We start from the raw sequence: 24,300 nt of genomic DNA on the forward strand, positions 1-24,300 counted from the left end.
CTACTGAACTTTCATGTTCTAACTTCACAATTGAGTATCATCAATTGTGGGCAATATGGGCAATTGTGGGCAATTGTGAGCAATTGTGGGCATATATGCTCATGCTTCTGTGATAGCCCTTGTTCTAAATGAGTCAACCGGTTACGATCTCCACTATTTAGGAAATGCATAGGGGTGTGGGCATGACATGTTCCTGTGGGAGTCAACAGGTGCTGCCATGGAGGGAAAGGACATTACCTAAAATAAATGGCAATAATAGAAACAGCCAACATTTGGTAAACACCTCCTACTATGCCTAACATTTTACATACACTTTATTTAATCCCTCAGCAACACTACAAGGTAGCCGTTTTATCCCAATTTTGTTGATAAGAAAACAGTCTGAACGAAGATGAATGAGAAGGAAAAGTTCCCATAACTATTGGGTGACTATGTCAACATTCAATCCACATCTTTCTGGGGACAAACTCCATGTCCTTTATACTACACTAGCAGATTACACTAGGTATAAAAAATTAAGGATATTTTCTTTCTCTCTCTCTCTCTCTCCTTTTTGTTTGAGACGGAGTTTTGCTCTTGTTGCCCAGGCTGGAGTGCAATGGCCCGACCTCAGCTCACCGCAACCTCTGCCACCCGGGTTCAAGCGATTCTCCTGCCTCAGCCTCCTGAGTAGTTGGGATTACAGGCATGCGCTACCGCGCCTGGCTAATTTTGTATTTTTAGTAGAGACGGGGTTTCTCCATGTTGGTCAGGCTGGTCTCAAACTCCCAACCTCAGGTGATCCATTGGCCTCAGCCTCCCAAAGTGCTGCGATTACAGGCGTGAGTCACCGCGCCCGGCCAAAAACTAAGGATATTTTCAAAGCAATTATGCTAGGTACAAATTATGTACCAAGAATAGCTGGGTAACAGTGGTAACATAAATCTCTAGTTTATACCATTTAAGTAGCTTGGTATCTTAGTTTAGAAACACTGGTTAATCTGATTCATGCTCATTTTTACTTTTAAATTATGATAAAATAGAACCTATCAAAAATGGAATTATTTTGCTTGGAGAAAAGAAGGCTGTAGGGTGACTCAATAATATTTATTGTCTACTTTTTCATTTATATTTATTTTATTTATAAACAATTTCTGTCTTTCAGAGAATGGCCAGCTGTTGTCTGTAGTTGTGTGTGTGTGTGTGTGTGTGTGTGTGTGTGTGTGTGTCTGTGTGTAATAAGATTGCATGAGGAAGGAGCTAAATTTCTCAACCGTAAATGCAGTTGGGCAAAAAACAAAGTGTTGAAAGAGACTAGGAAATCTGACCACTAGAGATTTTTAAAACCTGGAAAATTGATCAACCAAGTGGCCTGAGATTCATTTAAACTTGTAGCCTTTATTATCTTGTTGTAGTGGTTGGGGAATGAGGTAGTCTAAGTAATTGGATATTCCAGTTAATACTTATTGCTAATAGATTCATAATTTTCAAGGAAGTGGGATGCTATAAATTATAAGAAGAAACTAAATCCTGAAATACACTTCTTCTTGGATTTAAAAAATACTAGGAAAGGTTGTACCTGAGCAGAGGCCACTGTGAGCTTATTTTCTAGATTTTACTCTGAAGAACTAATGACATGAAGACTGTGCCTATCTGACTTTTGAAAGTAGCCCAAAGTATTTTCTTCCTACTTCATAGAGGACTGCTCCAAAGACAGCAAACTTGATTTATATAAGAAATAAAGTCCAAAAGATCCTCATAAATCTTAAAATTACATTCGATTATAAAGAAATCACCAAGTTTAGCATTATGTTAGATCCCTTGATTGCTAAATATCACTTCCTCTTTTCAGTAATAATAAAATCACTAACCTACTTATGCTCATAGAAAACACTAGACATCACTTTTTCTGATCAGATGAGGGCAAGTCAGGGCATAAGGAATGAAAACGCCTGTGTTATTTCCAAGAGATTCTAGGGCAATTCTTAGAAATCTTTATGTCGATTGATAAGAAAAAAAAAATTATGCTACCTAAACATCTCTTGGGAATAGCAAATGTGCTTGCATTGGCTGAAAACCATCAGGGCACACTATTAACATGGGAGTTATTCCAGACCAAGCTATTGGAGATCAGCACAGCTATCTGATTATCCTGTTTTCCAGATGGGGGCTCTGCATAACTCGCGGCTAAAATATCACACTCACATCTGCGTTATCAACTTCCTGCTGCATTCCTTACCCAGTGCTTATTCCGCTGGGACAAACATGCCTATGGCTTTACTGAGATCGAAGGCAACAGCAAGCTTGACCATGCCCAACTCACAAAGAAAGTCAGATGCAAAACAGCCTTTAAGAACATGAGTTTTTGCCCTTCCTTTATAGAAAATAATCACAAAACTTTCCTTTCCTTTTGGTAAATATAAAAATGCATTTTGAGAAATTCGTTTCCTCTTTAAGATATTGTTTATCAAATGGTGAGGGGATGGGAATCGGGGGAAAATGTAAAACGAATAGTAACCATATTAATAGAAAAAACAAGATAAGGAATATTATAATGAATAATGTGTTTTTTATTTTATTTTTTTTTAAACAGTAATGCTTGAATTGATTGCAAATTGGCTCAGATTTCCGACTTCTCCCTGGATCCACATCCTCTGCGGTGTGACTTTGTAATTCCTTCCATCATGAGGAGTCCTTTTGCTCATCCCTTGAATCTGGGCTATTCTCGTAACATGAACTGACCAATAGAATGTGGCAAAAGTGACGTGTGAGTTCCAGAGTCTAGGTCTCAGGAAACCTAGTGTGCTTCTCTTCTCTCTTTTGCTTCTCTACCTTTTCCATACAGAATGCTCAGGCTAGCCCGCTCAAGGGTGCAACCTATGGGGCAGAGCAGAGTCAGCCTACTTAGTCCCAGCCCTAAGACCCCAGATATGTGAGAGAGAGCCCAAGACTAACAAAACTGCCCAGGCCATCCACAGATGACTGTAGATACATGTGTAAGTTCAGTTCACATCCTCAGAACCACCCAGATGTCCTGTAGATGCATAAGAAATGTTAAATGATTGTTGTTTTAAGTCACTAACTTCAGAGTAGTTTGTTATATAACAAAACCGCTGATGCAAATGGCATCAAAAATTGTTGAAAGAGAGAGGGGGGTTCAGGGTGAGAGGTGTAGGTGATTGTATCTGTGCTAATACCACATAGCCCTTTTTTGGGGATTGCCATGAATAATATATTAGCTTTGCTATGAGTAAAATACTATATCCTCTGAATTGTCATGAATTACGTGGAGTCATACGTGTTTTGGAAGTGTGAAAGTCCCTGGGCTCAGATAAAAGGTGTTGCCATCTGGAAAGTACAGGTAGTTTATTTCAATTCTGCTCCAATAACTAGCGCGTCATTCCATTCATGTAGAAATAAGCTACCTGGCTATCTCACTATCTGAAATAGAAGTATGAACTGTGGGTAAGTGGGTGAGGACAATGTCTGAGCAACCAAAAAGGAGCTCAAATCCACAAACAGTACATTAAACAGTGGCAAAGTCAGTCAGAAATTCACTCAGAGTTGTTGTGTACTTGCCATAACCAGCTTAGTCATGTTGGTCCCAAAGTCATAGTTGATGAGAAGTAGCAAGTTAAGAGAGAAAGACTTCTAGAGATAGGTACATACACAATGATAACAAGTGACATCAGAGAACCTAAGGAAGGGCAAAGAAAGAAACACTGCAAAGCAGACTCAAACACTTAAAAGCATAGCAGCTTGGGGCCAGTTAGTGTAAGAGAAAAGGAGCTCCATATGCCTCAATAGAACCTAAGAGCATCATTGTACTGCATTTATTCATTCATTCACTTCACATGTTTATTCAACAAATGCTATGTATACTGAGATTTTTCTCTGGTCATTGTACTGGCTAGAACCTAAAGGAGTGAGACTGTTAATTAGAGTTTACAATCTGGCAATGATATTGTTAACAGTCTATTCACAAAAGGGTTAATTTAAGTTAAGCCGGCCTGAATGTTTATGCAAAATAGGATTTTTGCCTAAGTTTAAAGGGTATCAGAAAAGTGTAGCCATTGAGAATGACTCATTTCATGGTGTTCTCGGATGGCTTAAGTGTTATTAATATGTCTCCATTTCTAGTGCAGGAACCTCCACGTTTTAGAGGAAACGAGGAAAAATTTGTGAAGACTGTGCCTAAAAAAGGTAGAAATTTGTTTACAATTTATTTAAAGATAAAAGTAAAGAACTAGGTTGCTTTAAAAAAGGGAGGGAAAGAAAATCAAAATACATCTTATTTGAGGCATTAAAACTTTTTTAAGAAAATAAAACTTAAAATAAAGTTGTATTCTTCTAAAAATAATTTTTTTAAACCTTCAGCTGAAAATGAAAAATACAGATTATACTAAGAAGCAACTGTTTTACATTCTGCTTTCTGAATGGTATTTAAATACTCAGTTATTTTCAGAAATGAGGAAGTCTTGATCTGCTAGATGAAGGTCGGCTGCAGGTGGTGTTTATTGCTTTAAGATGGCAACAAACCGTAAACCCATCACTCGGTAAATATTAAACTGGCTGAATGAATCCAAAGCATGTCTAACATACAGGAAAAACACAGCCGTGTTAAGCAGTCTTGAAACCCACAAGCTACATGGAAAACACAGATTCAACTACATCATAAAAATTCAGACAATTCCAGTTCAGGATGAAGAATTGATCCTAAGCAATTTTCTTTCTCTCTCTCTCTCTGAAGACTCTTAAATGGCATTTTAAAAATAATAATGGGGCCAGGCGCAGTGGCTCACGCCTGTAATCCCAACACTTTGGGAGGCTGAGGTGGGGGGATCACGAGGTCAGGAGTTGAAGACCAGCCTGACCAACATGGTGAAACTCCGTCTCTACCCAAAATACAAAAATTCCCGGGCATGTGGCTCACGCCTGTAATCCCAGCTACTCAGGAGGCTGGGGCAGGAGAATCGCTTGAACCCGGGAGGTGGAGGTTGCAGTGAGCCAATATCGCACCACTGCACTCCAGCCTGGGTGACAGAGTGAGACTCCGTCTCAAAGAATAATAATAATAATAATAATAATAATAATAATAATAATAATTAGCATGTCTTTTAATTAGCATGTTATTATTATTATGGTTGCCAGGTGCAGTGGCTCACACCTGCAATCCCAGCACTTTGGGAGACTGAGACAGGTGTATCACCTGAGGCCAGGAGTTCAAGACCAGCCTGGCCAACATGGTGAAACACCATCTCTACTAAAAATACAAAAATTAGGTGGGCATGGTGGTGGGCAAATGTAATCCCAGCTACTCAGGAGGCTGAGGCAGGAATAATCTCTTGAACCCGGGAGGCGGAGGTTGCAGTGAGCCGAGATCGTGCCACTGCACTTCAGCCTGGGTGACAGAGTGAGACTCGGTCTCAAAAAATAAAAAATAAAATAAAAATAATAATGATATAACCTGTGTAAAGAGAATAGAAGAGGACTATCAGGAAATAAAAATTTTTACCATGTTCCTAGAAGCTGGATAATTGATAGAGAAGTGGTAAATTATGAATTAATTTGAAAGAAATCAAACTTAGAAGTATTTGAGGAAGGGACAAGGCTCAGGAAGATGCCTATCTCCCTGAAGAATTCCAGAGAAATTAGAGGCATGGAAATACCAGATACAAAGAAGGGGAAGAGTGAAACATGGAAATGAAGAGTCAAATCTGTCATCCAACTGACGGAAGTTTCAGAAAGAGAGTATAGAAATAGCACGTGAGAGAAAAGTGTCAGAAATTATAAGATACTTTATCTGAGCTAAATAATACAAGTCATCATACGGATAGAGTCCACAGAGTAGCCATCACATTGAAAATAATTTCTTATGTCTAGACATATTATTACAAAATTTCAGAACATCGAGGTTCAAGTAAATTTGCAACAGCTTCCAGAAAGGAAATATTAAAGCAAAACAAAACAAATCAAGACACAGCTAACCCATAAAGTAGCAAGAATCAAACTTGTTTCAGCAACACTGGAAACTAGAAGTCTATGGACCAAGCCCCATGGACCAGGGACCACATCTGAGAGAGAAAAAGGATATGCCATCTGTTTATGTACATATGTCCATGGGAAGTTTCATAGAAATTCAGAGTTCTGCTGGAAATGATATTCAACCTAGAAGTCTTTTTTTTTTTTTTTTTTTTTTTTTTTTTTAGATGGAGTCTCGCCCTTTTGCCCAGGCTGGAGTGCAATGTGCAATCTCGGCTCACTGCAACCTCCACTTCCCAGGTTCAAACGATTCTCCTGCCTCAGCCTCCCGAGTAGCTGGGATTACAGGTGCCCGCCATCATGCCCAGCTAATTTTTGTGTTTTTAGTAGAGACGGGTTTCACCATGTTGGTCAGGCTGGTCTCAAACTCCTGACCTCATGATCTGATCTGCCCACCTTGGCCTCCCGGAGTACTGAGATTACAGGTGTGAGCCACCGCGCCCAGCCTCAACCTAGAATACTATACTTGGCTAGCTTAGCCTAGGCGCTCTGCTAAAAAGCAAAGTTCCAGGCAGGGATTAAAATACTTATATTTTGCTTGGGAGGTATAAGCCTAAGGTGGTGAGCATGAGAAACCCAGGAAGTGAGGCACGGGAAGATGTGAAGCATCACCGCACAGCCACCAATTCACAATGAGCCCCAAAGAACCATACTCAGCATGTGTGTGTGCTCAGTACAAGGGTCTTTCCTGAAAGGGCTTCAGAAGCCTATTAGGAATGTGAGCTAATCCATGAAAGGAGCATGGCGCCATCTCTTTATTTATTTATTTATTTATGTATTATTTTTTTTTGAGACGGAGTTTCGCTCTGTCGTCCAGGCTGGAGTGCAGTGGCGCGATCTTGGCTCACTGCAACCTCCACCTCCCGGGTTCAAGCCAGGTCGGTTTCAAACTCCTGACCTCAAGTGATCCACCTGCCTTGGCCTCCCAAAGTGCTGGGATTACAAGTGTGAACCACCATGCCCGGCCGCATGGCACCATTTCTAACAAATAGTACGTGCGATAAAGGTTATGGAGAGTTGTGAGGTTCTATAAAGTCAAAATGATGAGGCAGGGCAAAGGCATGTAAACTAATTTTTCCTGGTGAGCAAGTTAGAGCAAGCTTACATTTTGGGGGATGTTTAAAGCTTCTGCTCTACACTTTTGAGAAATTTGAACCCTTTGAATTCCTGAGGTAGCACACTACAGTAGGAGCAATGCTACCACAGGGAGAGGCCAACTGACTTGGCCATCAACTTGATTAATAATTACTAACATGATTGGGCAGATTTGTTACTTGATGTTAGTTAAAACAAAATAATATTTTAACAAGATGATATGCTGGATAATTTTTGATGCTTATGGAATCATTCGACTGGTCTGCTCTGGAATTAGAACTTCTTAAAGCCAGGTACAGTGGCTCATGCCTGCAATCCCAACACTTAGGGAGGCTGAGGAGGGAGGATGGCTTGAGCCCAGGACTTTGAGACCAGCCTGGGCAACATGGTGAAACCGAGACTCCATTAAAAAAAAAAAACAAAAAAAAACTATACGCACACACACACACACACACACACACACACACACACACACACACACAAAACTCAGCCAGGCGTGGTGGCGTATGCCTGTGGTCCCAGCTACTTGGGATGCTGAGGTGGGAGGATCACTTGAGCCTGGGAGGTCAAGGCTGCAGTGAGCAGAGATCGTGCCACTGCACTCCAGCCGGCGACAGAATGGTTCTGTTGAAAAAAAAAAAAAAAAGAAAAAAGAACTTATTGTAATAGAGGAGTCCACGCGCTCGGCTCTAGGAGAACCTTTGGGGCCTCACTGACATGCGCCCTGCTGGAATGTGCTCTCAGATTTTAACAATTGGGCTAAGGGTCTGAGCAAAGCCTGGTTTGAAAGGGCCACAGAAACATGATGCTTTCACTCTGGAGGCCTTATGGGGGGCCGGAAGTCTCCCCAAAGCAAAAGGGACCCTTTTCCTTTTCCAGGACCAGTAGGCCAACCTCGCTGGTCAGGGTCGAGGCTTTGACTCGTGGGTCATGGGTCATTTGTCCCCATGGGTCCCTGTGCAGTGCTGCCCGTTGTACCCATGTCCCTCCCATCTCTGAAGTTCCATGTTTGATGGGCCCAGAACTCAACAAAATGCTGTGGGGAGACACAATGACTTGCCGGCAGAGGACAGACAATGTTTCGAGAGAGGGCAGGTGCCGGAAGTGAGGAGGCCTGTGAGCCTCATCCGCCGCCCCCAGGGCGTCACGGACCCAGGCTGCAGAGTGGGACCCTGCCGGGCAGCACAACCCGTGGCGGCTGCGCAGAAGAACAGGACCCGGTGCTGCAGAACACGAAAATCTGTCAGGAAGCCGCCGCACCCAACACTGGAGGTGCCCCCACAGCCACGTCCGGCGCCAGCGCAGAGCAGAGAGCAGGGCAGTGGGGCGAGTTCCGCGCTCCAGACAGGGCGGCTCTGAGGCCCACAGAGCCCGGGGACACAAGCTGGTTCCCGTGAGGCGAGACCAGCCTGGCAAGGGACTGGAACGGACAGAAGGAAGGGGATGAGACTCGAATGCGGGAAGGAACTCGGAGGCTCCCACAGCTCCTGGGAAGAAGCCACGAACGGCAGGCCTCTCAGTCAAGAGGGAAAAGCATGAATGAAAAGACATTTCAACATGAGAAAAGCTGCGGACTTGGGTTATGGGCAGTAGGGATTAGAGGAAAGGTTCGTTACAAGGTTTAAACCTGAGTGGCCAAGAACAGTGGCACCAGGGGTGAGAAATGGCATTTGGCTGAGTCAGGCATCATCGTCTGAGGGGGGAGAACAGACCTGCATTCGGTGATCAGTGAAGATCTCCAAATGGTCTAGGCAAGAGAGAATGGCATAGGAATTTGTTTTTCCAGTGTACCCTTCCTATCTGTTTTTCATTGGTCAAGATTAACTCCATGATACAATACACACTCTCACCCCCCACCCATATACATTTCTAGGTTACATCATCCAGCCTCAGTGACAGGTCAGGAACTAGACCTTACACCTTGCATTGGGACATTACATCCAAATCGGGAAGAAGAGGGGCAACCCCACACAGATGGGGCTCTGACCATAGAGGGAAAGAAGGTACACTAAAATTAACCTTACCTAAAATTGCATCATTCTTGAGAAGTCATTGAGGTTGTATTTTTGAAAACCAAGGAAGTAATCTAAAATGAATGAAGAAATAAGACCTAAAAAGCAATGGCTTTACCCCAGGAGAGCAAAGAATGTTCTATGATTATGGCTGGACAGTTGGCTCTGAGAACAGCTATTTCAGACAGAAGCAGGGGACAATGCTCCAACAAGATCTACAGGAAATAAAGGAACTTGGTGAAATAAGTAAAGTGATAGAGAATTGGGAACAGCTTGAGCATATGGTGAAAGCATTTGGTGGGAGTTTTAAAAAAGAATCTATTCAAACATCACTCTAGGAATATTCCCTTTGAGTGGTATAGTCATGATATTAGATTCGTAGAGAAAGAAAAATACTCCTAGCACACCACTCAGGTCAATGTTGAAAAGATGTCTTTCATAATAATGTAAATGTGTATTGATTTTCTAATTTTAAAATTAATTAACAGACAAATTACAGAAGACTTAGACTATTACAAAATAGAATGTAAAGTTATCGACCTTGACAATATAAAAGCACAATGGAATGGGTGGAATATTGACCACACCTGAGGGAGAAAAAGGATATGTCATCTGTTTATGTAGATATGACAACAGGAAGTTTCATAGAAATAATTTCACATGCCCAGATGTGTCACAGAAGTAGCTGAAAGACACTGGATCTGATAGGGAAAATGGACAGATGACACTGTGTCCAAGGGCCCCACCCAACCCTGTTGACTTATATAAGATTCTGGAACCATGACTCAAATTCCATGGGTGACAGTAAGTCCATAATCCTAAAAAGACTGGGATTAGTTTTCCTGCTACATGATAGAAGGTGCTTAAAAGAGAATTACACTTTGTTAGAGAAAAATAGAGTCATACATCGTGAACACCTCAGTTTGGAGACAGCTTTACAACTACTCTAGATGTGTGCAGTTATTTAATGTAACACTGGAAACATTCTAATTATTCATCAGTAAGAATTTCTGGTGCAATGTATGTTTACTGCAGCACCGTTTACAATAGCAAAGACTTGGAACCAACCCAAATGCCCATCAATGACAGACTAGATAAAGAAAATGTGGCACATATACACCATGGAATACTCTGCAGCCATAAAAAAGAATGAGTTCATGTCCTTTGCAGGGACATGGATGAACCTGGAAGCCATCATTCTCAGCAAACTAACACAGGAACAGAAAACCAAACACCACATGTTCTCACTCATAAGTAGGAGTTGAACAATGAGAACACATGGACACAGGGAAGGGAACATCACACACTGGGGCCTGTCAAGGGGAGGAAGAGCATTAAGACAAATACCTAATGCATGCGGGGCTTAATACCTAGACGACAGGTTGATAGGTGCAGCAAACCACCATAGCACATGTATACCTATGTAACAAACCTGCACTTTCTGCACATGTATCCCAGAATTTAAAGTAAAATTTAAAAAAAAGAAGTTATAGTGCATCCGCACACTGGAACACATGTTAAATAGTCATATAGTTAGATCTATATGTGTGACTCTATTCATGTTACAAAACAACACTCTACGTTTATGTGTGTGTGCATGCATGGGGGAATGGGGGCATACATGCACACGCATGTGTTTGGGTGCATATCAAAGGTCTGGAAAGACACACATCAAAGTATTAATATGATAATCTGGGGAAATAAGAGGAATTTGCGTTATGTGAAACGGAATTTTTATTTTTACTTTATATTATGTATGCTTTGTTGTTTCTGAATATTTTAATTCAGATTATGCATGATCAGATTTGTGCACATATATTGTTTATAAGATGTTAGCCTCTTCTAAATTTTGATAAGAAATTCATTTCCAGGCCACTCATGTCATCCCTGTTTCAAAAACCCTCGAAGGCTTCCTGCTGCTTCAAGAAAGAGACTTAACTCCTTAATGTGGCTTAAGAGAGATTTCATGATTTGGCTTGTGTTTACTCCTTTTGCTTTACTTCTTCATTTCTTGATAGTATACCTACTGTCAAGGGGGCAATCTCAAAGCTCTTCCAACCTGTCACAGCATTATGTGCAAAGTCCATAAACTTTAGTTGATACTGAGACGTTTCCATCATTTCTACTGTCAAGCCAGTCAATTCTCAGTTAACAGCAAACAACAGACTACTAGCATTATGTTTTCCATCTTTCCCTCCAAATCTACACAATCAATAGGCACATGATTTTCTTCCCAAGTGACTATAGGCAACATTTATAACAAATGCTTTGCCTCTGCTTAACAGGGATCTTCATCTTTTCAGTCTTCAATATGTTTCCTTAACACCCACCAACCTACCACTCTGTCAAAGTCACTCATTTTAGATTTTGTTGTAGTATGCCCTACCCACTGTATCAATTTCTGTTTTACTTAGTCAGCACCTGGTTCTGCTGAAGTAACAACCCCCAAAATCTCAATGGCTTAAAGCAACTAGAGCTTATTTATTGCTACATTATGTGATCATTGCATGTTGACTGGGGCCAACATTTTTCTTTCTTATGGACCCAAGCTAAGATGGACTCTATCTTCTTGCTTCTACAATGTGCCTGGAACTTTACATACTTCATCTTGTTTAATCTTCACAACAATTATTATCTGTGCTTTCTAGGAGAGAAAACTGAGTCATGGAGATATTAAGCAATTTTCCCAATGTCATGCATCTAAGAAACAAATCAGTTAGGACTTGAATCTGGACAACGTGTTTCCCCCTAAGCTTACCCTATACCTTCGTAAGATATTTATGAAGAGTCATGGTAAATGAATGGAGATAATAAAATTGACTGGGATGGGAAGAAGGGGTAGGGGTTTATCTCAAAAACTGATCTTGGAAGAGAATGATAATTTCAAACCTAAAATTTTAATTAGTGACAGTATATAAAAGCAAAATTATGTTATGATGTTAAACAAACAGCTAAAAATTGGGTGAGAATAACATGTCTCTATTTTAGTAATTCCATTTACTCAGCAAAATGCTTATGGCACGATTCTTTAATTTAGTGCAGTACAGCTTGTATGTCTAGGGCCACTGTGAGTCCTGGAGTGCCTGGGATTATCTGCGTAGATTGGACATGAAGGTTTAATGGCCATGAAACAGGCAGTATTGCTTGACGCCCTAGGATTTGTATGGGAGAGCTGAGGTAGACGCTCAACCCCAGGCAGCATTCTAGGTGGAAAAGAACCACTATAAAAGGAAAAAGCTGGGGTCCTCTCACAGACTTTGCTCCGGAAGCTGAACAGAGTGTGGTGGAGAGGAGCTTTTTGAATGCAGCACTGAGTAGTGTGTCCCTTTGTCCCCTGATGCAGGATGAGAGTTCAGGTGTCTGTTAACTAGTTGAGCTCCAGGAAACTGGGAACTGAGAACAGACTATAGAGGACCATCGTGTTTTGAAGTCATGTGGAATTGTCTCTAACACTTGAGGACCATTTCCCAATCCAGCAAGTATCTGACATGGCAGAAAAGCACAGCAATGTCAGTGAGTCTGTGAGGCAAGTAACACCTGTAGCGACAGCTACAGCCAGAAGGGATGCCATCCACCTCATTAGTGTAGGACACAGATGATCACTCTCTCCTCCTTGCAAAACTTTCTTCACCTGGCTTTCTGGACCACACACACACTATTCTAGTTTTCTTTTTTACCTCACTGCCTGTCCCCAAGTCTTTCTTGTCCCAGTAAATAGAAACTCCATTTTCTTAGGCCAAATATTTAGCCTACCCCTGACTCTTCTTTCTCACACTTACCACATACAATTCATTATTAAATCCTGTCAACTTTCCCTTCAAGCCATTTCCAGAATATGATCCCTTCTCCCACACTTCTTACTATAGCCACAGTGACCATGTCAATCCTCTGCTCAAAACTGTCAGAGCTGCATCATCTCACAGATATGGTCCTACAAGATCAGATTCCTTGTCACCTATTTGATCTTATTTCCCATCACTCTCTCCATTTCTCACTGAGCTCCAGCTACACTGGCCACCTTGCTGCCCCTCAGACGTATTGAAACTAGTGCCACCTTAAGATCTTTACATTTGCGCCCCTCCCCAACTTCCTGGAATATGTGGCTTGCTCTCTGACCTCTTTCAGGTCACAGCTGAAATGCCATCTTTATTAGAGAAATATGCTCTGACAGTACCATCTAAAATAGCAGCCCTGCCACCATCCCCTCCTTGAATAACTCCCAATCTCCCTCTCCTATTTCTTATTATTACCTCTCTATAGCACTTATTGCCATCTGAACATATTTGTTTATTGTCTGCCTTTTCACTAGAATGTAAGCTGTAGGACAGAAAAGTTTTATTTGTTTCCTGAGAGCCTGGGCTTGTTTTGGCACACAGTGAATACAAAGTAAATATTTACTGCATGAATTACTGACCTAACCCCATGTTGCATTTGCAGAAAGAGACCAGCGAAGGAGAATGAGTCTTGGGAAGTTAGGCAAAAGAGGCCTTGGAAAGGCCACTGAGGAATCCAAATGAGACACAGCTGAGAGACCTTAAAAAAACAGAGGGAATTGGAATTCCAGTGATTTCTCTGAAAAAGAGTTGCTACAAACCAGAGACTGCTGCTGTTTTTCAGGGGCCTAGGAAATGTGGTTCCAGCATGATGAGTTTAAAGTTTGACATATTTTAATCAGCTTAGCAAAGGCATTCGTTTTATAGAAAAAGCTGGATATCTGTGACTATATATCTTGGGTAGGGGGTCAAAATGAGCAGAGAGCCATCATTTTGAATCTTAGGGAGAGCACAAACTTCGAGGCTTACATTCACAATACAATCAATGGCATCCTTCTGTCCCCTGGTGGCCACACAGCTAAACTGCATGAAGAGATAAAGTCTTTGAAGATAAAACAAAACAATAATTTCAAGGTAATATCTTTCAAAGCCTGTACCAACCATACATGTGTGTGCAGTGCATGTGTGTGTGTGTGTGTGTGTGTGTGTTTTAGCATAAAGATCTCCCAAGGTTTCTTTTTCATGAAACATGTCCGTGCTGCCTTACTCTGAGTTCAGCATTAAAGGGGACCAGTTGAATGGAAGACATTACCCTGACAGCTACCTTTTGCTGTAAAACACACTCCCCAGTCCAGACCACAAACAAGCTCCTTTCATAGCCATCTGCCAGGTGTGTTTGTAGAATTGATATCTGTTGAAGCTTGGAGGTTTGTATAGGCAACCTTAAAGTCTAGGATTCTACAACTTTATGATGATTCTTTCTCATTGTATCCCCTTCCAGTCTATGAGTCTGGGCATCCCAAATTTTCCCACTTCAGGCTTTCACTTGTTGGAAGCATCTACATCATCTTTGGATTCACTTCTATTTGTCCCATTTTAGTTCTGCAAAACCCTACAACAAGTATTGTTGAAGAAAAAATACCAGAATAGATCCTGCACAGATGAAAAGAATTAATTTAGCATTGTATATCTGTTAGATGCAAGCTTGTATAGATTTACGTATGTGTAACAGATATCTAAATGTCTGTTCAATTCTTGGTTTGGAGTTGTTAGTCCATGATATTAAAGGTGAAAAAGGTCCTATTCATTTTATAGATGAATTAAGTGCAGTGAAATGCTTACTTCAAGATCACATAGCCAATTGGAGGTAGAGCCAGGACTAGAATGCAGGCCTTCTTACACCTTACCAAATGCTGCTGTTGGCAGCAGAGAGACAAAGCTATGAGCATCGACGAAGCTGACCCCAGTGAACAGTGCTGCCTGTGGTTTTAGATAGTTCAACAAACCTCGTTCAGCTCAGCAAACAAGAAACTAAACTTCATGACATCCTTAGTTTTGCTCTGTGCTTGGCTGCCTAGACCTACCAGTCATGATTTCCAGGGGATTCCAACTCCATGATATCTCTTACATTCATCAATTTTCTTCCAACTTCCACAGAAATTGCTGTGGTTCAGAAGAGTCATCTAGAAGAAACCCTGTTGCAAGTTCTATGCAGCACACATGTGCCAACACACACACACACAGAGACACACACACACACATGCTCTCATGTACACAAACACACACACACACACACACACACTACCCATAAGTATATGTAAAGAGAACGGCGGGTATTATATCCCAAGCATGCCAAAAACAGTAGGCCCAGTGTGTATGACTGTTGTGCTTTTTTGGGGGGTAAGCTGTGATTCACAATGAATTCCATTTTAGAATGATAATTTTAAGGGCTGGCACAGGATCTCTTTAGCTATATATGTATACATTGTATATCTGTACATGAGAGAGCCACTTGCTATTTTTAAGAATATTGTTTTCTCACTTCTTAAAACAAAGTATTATTTTTAAATTACAGAAGAAACACTATTTATTAAGATTTGAAAGGTATACATCCTATAACCCAGTAATCTCACTTCTAAAGTGGATACATGGACCCAAGGAAGTTTGTACAAAGATATTCATAGCAGCATTGTTTTGTAAGAGTGGAACAGTAGAAACTACCTAAATGTTCATCAATAGGAAAATGAATAAATTGTGTCCTATCCATACTGTAGATACAATATGGCAGCTAAACTCAACAAGGTGAGTCTGTATATACTGACATGAAAAAAAATCCCCAAGGCATACTGTTCCATAAAAGGAGCAGTCTGCAGAATCATATATATTATTTACAATAAAAAAATACATTCATTTATTCATGTAAATGTGCAGAAAAGCCTGGAATCTTATACATCAAAATGACAGTATATTTTACCTCATGGGAGTACATGGGAAGGTGGGGGACAAAGAGAAGACAAGATGAAGGGCAAGGGGCATTTTAGGCTTTTGTTATATCATGATGTTTTGGCTGAAAAACAATATCATGTATTGTGTAATTTAAATTAAGTATTAAAAATTAATATATAATTGTTTATTTCAAATCATATAATACATAATGTAAAAAGTGATATTTCATCTTTACTTTTCCATAATTTATTTATCCCTTCCCCTTTTGGTGGACACTTTAAAGTTGTTTTCATTTTTTAAATTTGTTATTACAAAGAAAATTCTTGTTTGCTTTTTTCTTTTTCTCACTCATGTTATTATTTCTGTAGTATAGATCTCTAATACTCTAGTCATGGAACATAAGCACTTAAAAATTTGACAGATGCTGCCAAATTGCCCTCTAGAAAGAGTACGCTAATGATTCATAGAACATTAGTTCTGTCCATGTAAACTCCCTAGTTTACATTACTAAGCTTGCTGCAATAGCAGTTGCACCCAGACGTTCTGATGGGGCCTCAAGTCCAGATGATAGCTGGCTTCATTTCCTTCCCTTTGTCGGTTGACCATTGGTGGAACAAGTGCAATGTCTGACCAGATGGCCCAATCAATAGAGGGAGCTGGGGTAGAGTGACAGGGGCTACTAGAAGACTAAATCTGCAGGAGCTATGAAACGCCGACAAATTAATGAGCCATGGGCTACATGTGACCCACAGACATGTTTCTTTTGGCCTGTATAATGTTGGGCTACAGAGTGTGTAAAAAAATATGACTCAGTGGTAAGCATTAAAGGAACAGTGCTTAATCCCCAACTTGTGATGTTTTCTTTCAGGTCGTTCTCTATGTACAGATTTATGAATTCATATAAAACCCCTGATATTTCTTTATGTCCTCACTCCTTCCATGAGAGGTAAAATGGCTCCTTTTTCCCTTTTTCTTTGTAGCTGGTTCACCAGAAGAGCATGTTTCTGCCTTCAACTGGGCAATAATTCAAATTCTGGAGTTTAACATTAGAAAGACTAGCTGCCCTGAGATAAGTTCCATTCTGGAACAGAAAGGTAATAATTTTATTTGAAGCTATCTTTATCTTTGTCTCCCAATTGATTCAGAACTAAACTAGGAAAGAGATGTACTATTTATTGGACCTCCTTAAACCCAAACACCATGTTCTAAAATATGGAAATTTTGAAATTGAGAGATTGTGCATCATAATTGATATTTCTGGATGTTTTGAAAAAACTGGAAGATTAACCCTGAGCCCTTGTTTCTAAATTGTGTGCTATCCAACTTATCACAGTCCTTACTATTTCCTATTATCTGATACCTAGAATGAGAGACCACTGACATTGAGCCTCATGTGATAATAAAATTGAGGTAGACAGAGTAATACACCCCCCACCATCACAAAGATGTCCACATTCTAATCCTCAGAACCTGTCAATATGTTCATGGCAAAAGGGATTTTGCAGGTGTGATTAAGTGTAGGGACAATATCTGGGGTGGGCCCAATATAATCACGAGGTTCCTAATAAGGGAAATATGAAAACGAGAAGCTCAGAGTCAGAAAAGATGGAAGCAGAGGTCAGAAAGGAACGGGATTTGAAGATACTACACTGCTACCTTTGAGGGTGCTAGAAGGAATCACTAGCCAAGGAATTTAAGTAGCCTCTAGAAAGTAGAAAAGGCAAGAAAAAGGATTCTCTCCTAGAAGCTCCAGAAAGGACACATCTCTGCTTATACCTTGATTTTAGATCAGTAAGACCATTTTGAACTTCTGGCTTCCAGAACTGTAAGTGAATAAATTTGTGTTGTTTTAGACCACCAAGTTTAAGTGGCAATCGGAAACCAATACAAAAGTTAAGGAGAAAGTCAAACACTTCTTATACTGGTACACCTATCACGAGAGGGAAAACAAATTAGATCAAGATGGCTATACATTTCAGTAATAATGTGAGAGAGTATTTCTTTGTTTTGTTTTGTTTTTAAGAGACAGTGTGTCACTCTGTCACCCAGGTTGCAGTGCAGTAGTGGCATTCACTCTAACTTCAAACTCCTGACTCAAGAAATCCTACTGCCTCAGCCTACCTAGTAGCTAGGACTACAGGTGCACACCACCACAGCCAGCTAACTTTTAAAATTTTTGTAGAAACCGTGTCTCACTATGTTGCCTAGACTGGTCTTGAGCTCCTGGCCCCAAGTGATCCTCAAGTCTCAGCCTCCCAAAGGGCTGGGATTACAGGCATGAGCTACCACTCCCAGCCTACATTGCTGATAGTTTAGCCAGCATCCAACACTCCCCTTACCTTTCATTAAAAGTACTCTGATTTTTGTTTAAGTATTTAATGCTCTCCCATATCTTTGATATACTTTAGGGAAAACTAATGCTTCTCTGGTCTAAATGTGATTCTATCCTTGCTACAATGAATCATTCAGGAGCCCAAATTTAAGAAAGTCAATGAATAGAATTTCCAGATTAAGAGATTGGCTCAATATTGGGCATGTGGCTTAATTTTGTTTTTTTTTTCTTCCTGTATTCTTTCTAGCTAGTGACCTAATTTTTACCAGTGCAAGTCTGTGAAATTGTTTCCTGTTTCTGTATTACTAACAACCTCAAAACGTAATGGATTGGCAGAAGTCAATTGGAAGATTATTTTGCTCCACATGGTGTAACAGAGTTACTAATGCGCCTGCATTTAGCTAGGAGTTTGGCAGGAGGTAGAAATTCCAAAGGTGGCTTTTTATTCTTTGGAGTCCATCTTCAGATGACTTCTCTTCATTCAGTAGCCTAACCTGAGCTTCTTTACGGTATGGTTAACAGATTCCAAGGAGGAGCATTCCAAGAGACAAGGGTGCAAGAACACAAAGAGAAAAATACAATGTGTAAATAAACTTTTGCTTTTTCATCATATGTCCCATTGGCCAAGGCAAGTCATATGTCCAAGTTCAGAGTCAATGAAGAAAGTGACTACACAGGGCATGAATACCAGGAGAAGAGATTTATTGCAGGCCACTATCCATCACAGGAATGCTTAGCAGAGGTTTAAGGGAAAGAAATTTTCTTATTTTTAACTATTCAAATATATTTTCTTTCTTCCTCTATTCAATATGGTATACGAATGGGAAGCCTGGATCTGCTTTAGCCATTTTTGCACAATGATGAAAGTCAGGCTAAGGATAAAGTCAACTAACAGAGTAGGCTAGGCTAAGGATAAAGTCAATAAACAGTGGGACACGAATGAAGCAATCACAGAGAAACAGACCTTAGGCCACAGGATTAAGTCAACCTGAAATACGTTTTATTTCTGGACTTCCAAATAAGTTAATTAAAAGCATTAATAATAATAGTAATAATGGTGGCCAGGTGTGGTGGCTCACGCCTGTAATCCCAGCACTTTAGGAGGCCAAGGCAGGCGGATCACCTGAGGTCAGAAGTTCAAGACCAGCCTGGCCAACATGGTGAAACCCTGTCTCTACTAAAACTACAAAAATTAGCAGGGCATGGTGGCAGGCGCCTATAATCACAGCTACTTGGGAGGCTGAGGCCAAACACCACATGTTCTCATTCATAAGTGGGAGTTGAACAATGAGAACATATGGGCACAGGGAGGGGAACATCACACACCGGGACCTGTCGGGAGGTAGAGGGATAGGGTAGGGATAGCATTAGGAGAAATACCTAATGTGGATGACGGGTTGATGGGTGCAGCAAACCACCATGGCACATGTATACCTATGTAACAAACCTGCACATTCTGCACATGTATCCCAGAACTTAAAGTATAATAAAAAATAAAATAATTTTTTAAAAAAATGTCTGGACACATGTTTCTCTTCTGACATTATAGGCTCTGAAGTAAGAACCACAGTCTTCATACAAACCTGGGGAGTGTTGCGCAGGCAGTTCCTTCCTAATCATGGCTGTGCCGTCAGTGCATTATTAATCAAAGCTTGTTCAATCAACACTCTCTCCTGCCAACCTGTTCAGCACAATCTGACATTTGCTAAATGTGCTTCAAAGAAAAAAGAAAGAAAACACATAGCAAAATATATGAAAAATATTTAACTTCACTAGTAACAGTAGTAATCAGAGAAATGCAACTATAGCAAGATACCTATCAAATTGCCAACAATGAAAAAGTCTAGCAATACCATTTTGGTAAATATATGGAGAAATAGTACCTTCTAGAGGGAATGTAAAATGATGCAACAACTTCAGAGGGTACTTTGGCATTACACTGCATTTAATAAAGAATGAGATAGCTATAGATGTTGATTTAGCAATATCTAGCTACGTACTCTAGAGAAATCCATATATGTGCACAAGAAGACTTGTCCAAAAATGACTAGTGCAGCATGGTCAATAATAATAAGCAACATAAATGTCCCTCTGCAGGAGAATGGATGAATGGATGCACTGGAATGTTATACCTCAGTTAAAATGAATGACATAGAGTATATGTATCAACATGACTAAATCTTTAAATTATAATGTGCAGTAAGAAAAACAAGTTGCAGAATAATATACAATGCATAGTAATACATAAAAATAATACTCTTTTTATGAAGTATGGCAACATACCAAACAATACCATACATTTTTTCTTGGTACATACAAAATTGTAATAGTAAAAAAACATGCAAAGGAATGCTAAGCATCACATTGATGGCAGTGAACACCTCTGGAAAAGAGCAGCTAGAAATGAAAATTGGGGCATGAAGAGATCTTCATCCAGATCTGTAATGTTTATGTTATATTTTAGACAGAGAAATTAATAAAAATAAATAGGGCAAAATGTTAACGTTTGGTGAAACTGGCTGGAGGATTGTTTTTAAAAAAGAACAAAACAAAATCTCAAAGAGTAATCTGGCCTAGAAACTCCTTCTAAGATTGACAGTGATAAATTGATCCACGTTCCTCAAATGGTGGATAGTTGAAAACTGAATTTGAAAACATGCTTTCTAATTATTTTAGATACATCATACTCTATCACCAATGATAGAGTGAATAAAGAGCAACAGATAAAATTCATGAAATGCAGTGTTGAAAATTAAAGATGATGACATCAAGCAATCGGAATGCTAGAAGTGCCTCAGAAGAAGTTATCCTGGGCCATTTCGCAAAATTTTTATTCATATTTGGAAGTAACTACATTTGTGAACAGCTGTTTCTTCAGGACAAAACTAAGAACTGAATAGAACTATGTAATGCTCCCAGTTAAAGAAATCTAGGCTAAATTCTTTACTGCACATCACAAAGAGAAATAAAAGACCTTGACATTGACATCTTGGGCCTGAAGAAAAATGTTGTTAGACTCACAAGAAAGGATTAGAACATTACAAAAGCAAAACTAAAATTTTCCTGTTTCTGTTGGTTTTTAAATTTCAAATTTAAAACATAATTTCCAGTGTTGTACAAATTATTAATACTGACATCAAAGCTTAAAAAATAAAGCTTAATTCTATTCACAGCAGCTGGCTTTTCTAATACCGTATATGTTACCTACCTGCTCCCTGATGGCACACCCTTCCCCCTGCAATATGGCTTGGCTGTTCTGGCATCTCACTTTATCTTTCATTATGTCTCTACCCAGGGTTGTATCAAGGAGGGTAGTCAGAATGGTCCTCCCTGGGTATAAGCAATAAGAGGGTGCATTGTCCCTTAAATTTAAAGGAAATTTAAAGACAATAATAAAACTAACCAAAAGTTGATCTGCTTTTAAAATGTTTTTGGTATGAAATTATCTTTATCTCACCTTCATTTTTAATTGAAATCTGTATTGATAAATAGACTTTATGCAATTGTAAGAAATAATAGGGAGAGATCCTGTGTATTCGTTTCCCAGTTCCCCCAGTGGTTAACATTTTGCAAAACTGGAGCACAATGTCACAGCCAGGATATTGGCATTGATAAAATTTGATTTTAGTCAGATTTCCCAGTTTTACTTGTACTCATTTGTGTGTGTATTTAGTTCTACACAATTTTATGACATCTAGGTTTGTGTATCCACCACCACAGCCAAGATACTGAACAGGTCCAGCAAAAGGATTCCTTGTGTTGCCCTTTTATAGCCATACCGAATTCTCTCCTGCCTCCTGATGGAGGAGGTTCCTCTCCCTTCACCATCTCTGTCCTCTGACATCCTCTAATCTGTTCTCCATTTTTAACTATTGTTTAAAAATTTTTATATAGATTAAATCATACAGTATACATTCTTCTGAGATTGGCTTTTTTTTTTTTTTTTTTTTTTTTTGAGACAAGTTCTCACTCTATCTTCCAGGCTAGAGTGCAGTGTCATGATCACAGCTCACTGCAGCCTGGACCTCCTGGTCTCAGGCGATCCTCCTGCCTCAGCCTTCGAGGTATCTGGAACCACAGGTTCACACCACCACACTGGCCACTTTTTTAATTTATTTTTTTGGTAGAGATGGGGGTCTGCTTATGATGCGCAGGCTGGTCTCAAACTCCTGGGTTCAAGTGATCCTCCTGCCTTGGCCTCCCAAAGTACTGCAATTACAGGCCTGAGTTGCTGCGCCCAGCTGAGATTGGCTTTTCTACTTAGTATAATTCCCCGGAGATTTATGCTATTTTTTTTTTTTTTTTTTTTTTTTTTTGCACGTATCAATAGGTTTTTGTTTTTGTTTTGTAATATTCTGTGTATGTACCACAGTTTGTTAAGCCATTCACCCACTGAAGGATATCTGAGTGGTTTCTAGATTATTGCTATTACTTATAAAGCTGTTATGAACACTCATGTCTAGGTTACTGATCTGATTTTTTATCACCTGGAAATTCTGTCATTTACTGGAGTAGACTATTCCCATCAACCTGTTTCCTGCCTAGTACATCATGCTCTCTGCCACAATTGCTGCTGATACCATTATCAGTACTGCTGCTGGTGTTAGTAGTATTGAAGCTTGGACAGTCTTCCCTGGATTGGAGAGTGGTAGAGAGACGAGAGGGCATCTGTAGCCGCAGCTCTGACATTAAGAAAACGTGGGCTAATCCTTAACCAGACCCAAGTGTTTCTGCTTCTCTCTTCATCTGCCCTCTTCTCCGCCTGTTAACTAATACTCTGCTTATTTTCTAATCCAAAATTCAGAGGGAACTAGTTTGCTTGGCTTAGCTAATGTGCCAGCCGCCTTACGGGTTTAAAATCCATCTATGGATGAACCACCACTGGGTCAGGTGCTCATGCCTAATGCAATATGTACTCACTCCTAAATACAGCATCTATTTCCCCAAGCTGAAGGGCAGGATTATTTGATCTGTGGGCTATGCAATTTCTGCTAACAGGAGGTATTGAGTGGGCCATGACTGCAATGTCCAGCAAGCATGGAAAATTCTCTAGGTAAACTAGAAGCCCATCTTAATCATAAAGTAAGCCAAAAATAATAAAACACCCACAAAGTGTTGAATTTTTATAATAATGTTCTTCAAAAAATATGGTTGTAAAATAAACCCCAAGATAAGAAGATAAAAAATAATCTGTAATCCAGTGAAAAGTTAGGTGATGCGCATCAGAAAGGAATAATCTAGTTTTGGAAAAACTGATTTATAGCCCTTCTTTCTTATAATAAAGAGATCACAAGTTTGGTTTACTGATAAGGTTCCTCTGAGTCCAACATGATAAAATCATAATAGGTAAATGTGTTTTGTGTTCTATTGTTTATAACAGTTAAAACAAAGGCTCAAATCATTAAGGTATAATTTTTAAAGTGACCACACAATATTTCTTACTCTAATGTAGGGGTTGGTAAACTCTAACCAGCCTGCTACCTATTTTTATATGTAAAGTTTTATTGGAACACAGTCATACCCATCAATTTACTTGTTGACAGCTGCTTTTACACTACAGTGGCATACTTGAGTAGTTGCAAAAACCTTCAAAGCCTCGAATATTTACTAGTTGGCCCTTTACAAAAAAAGTTTGCTTTGTTTAATTACCAAGAACCCATTATACCAATCCTGATCATTTTTGGCGGTATTCTGTATGAGCATTAGCTGCAAAAGCCCATGTTAATTCATGCAACTTAACCCATATCAAATTCCTAGCCTACAAAATTAGAGGTTATAGAAGGGTCAGTACATGCCACAATCTAATCATTTTCAAAGAGATTTTCTCCATAAGGCCTTATAAGAAATAAAAATAGACAGAATTTTCATTAAATAATACTTCCTCATATAAAACTCTGCCCTGAGAAATCTAGATTGAAATATCTCAAGTTAAAGCTGGTTGTTATGGTCTAAATGTTTGTGGCTCACCCAAATTCATGTCGAAACCTAAATACCAATGTGATGGTGTTGGGAGGTGGGGCCTTTGGTAGGTGATTAAGTTATGAGTATGGAACCCTCATGATTGGGATTACTGCCCTTACAAGAGAGACTCCAGAGAGCTGCCTTGCTCCTTCCACCTTGT

At 39.8% G+C, this 24,300-nt stretch overlaps 1 protein-coding gene across 1 annotated transcript in view; it reads left to right on the forward strand.

Annotated features, from left to right (window-relative positions):
* CYBB (cytochrome b-245 beta chain) overlaps positions 1 to 3,220 on the forward strand; it is a 36,983-nt gene extending 33,763 nt beyond the window's left edge. The window contains exon 14 of the mRNA XM_019019658.3: positions 2,573 to 3,220. The gene's annotated coding sequence lies outside the window, so the exon portion shown is untranslated. The remainder of the gene's footprint in view (positions 1 to 2,572) is intronic.
* Positions 3,221 to 24,300: the final 21,080 nt, after the last annotated feature.

This window comes from Gorilla gorilla, chromosome X, assembly GCF_029281585.2.
Source record: "Gorilla gorilla gorilla isolate KB3781 chromosome X, NHGRI_mGorGor1-v2.1_pri, whole genome shotgun sequence".
NCBI lineage: Eukaryota > Metazoa > Chordata > Mammalia > Primates > Hominidae > Gorilla > Gorilla gorilla.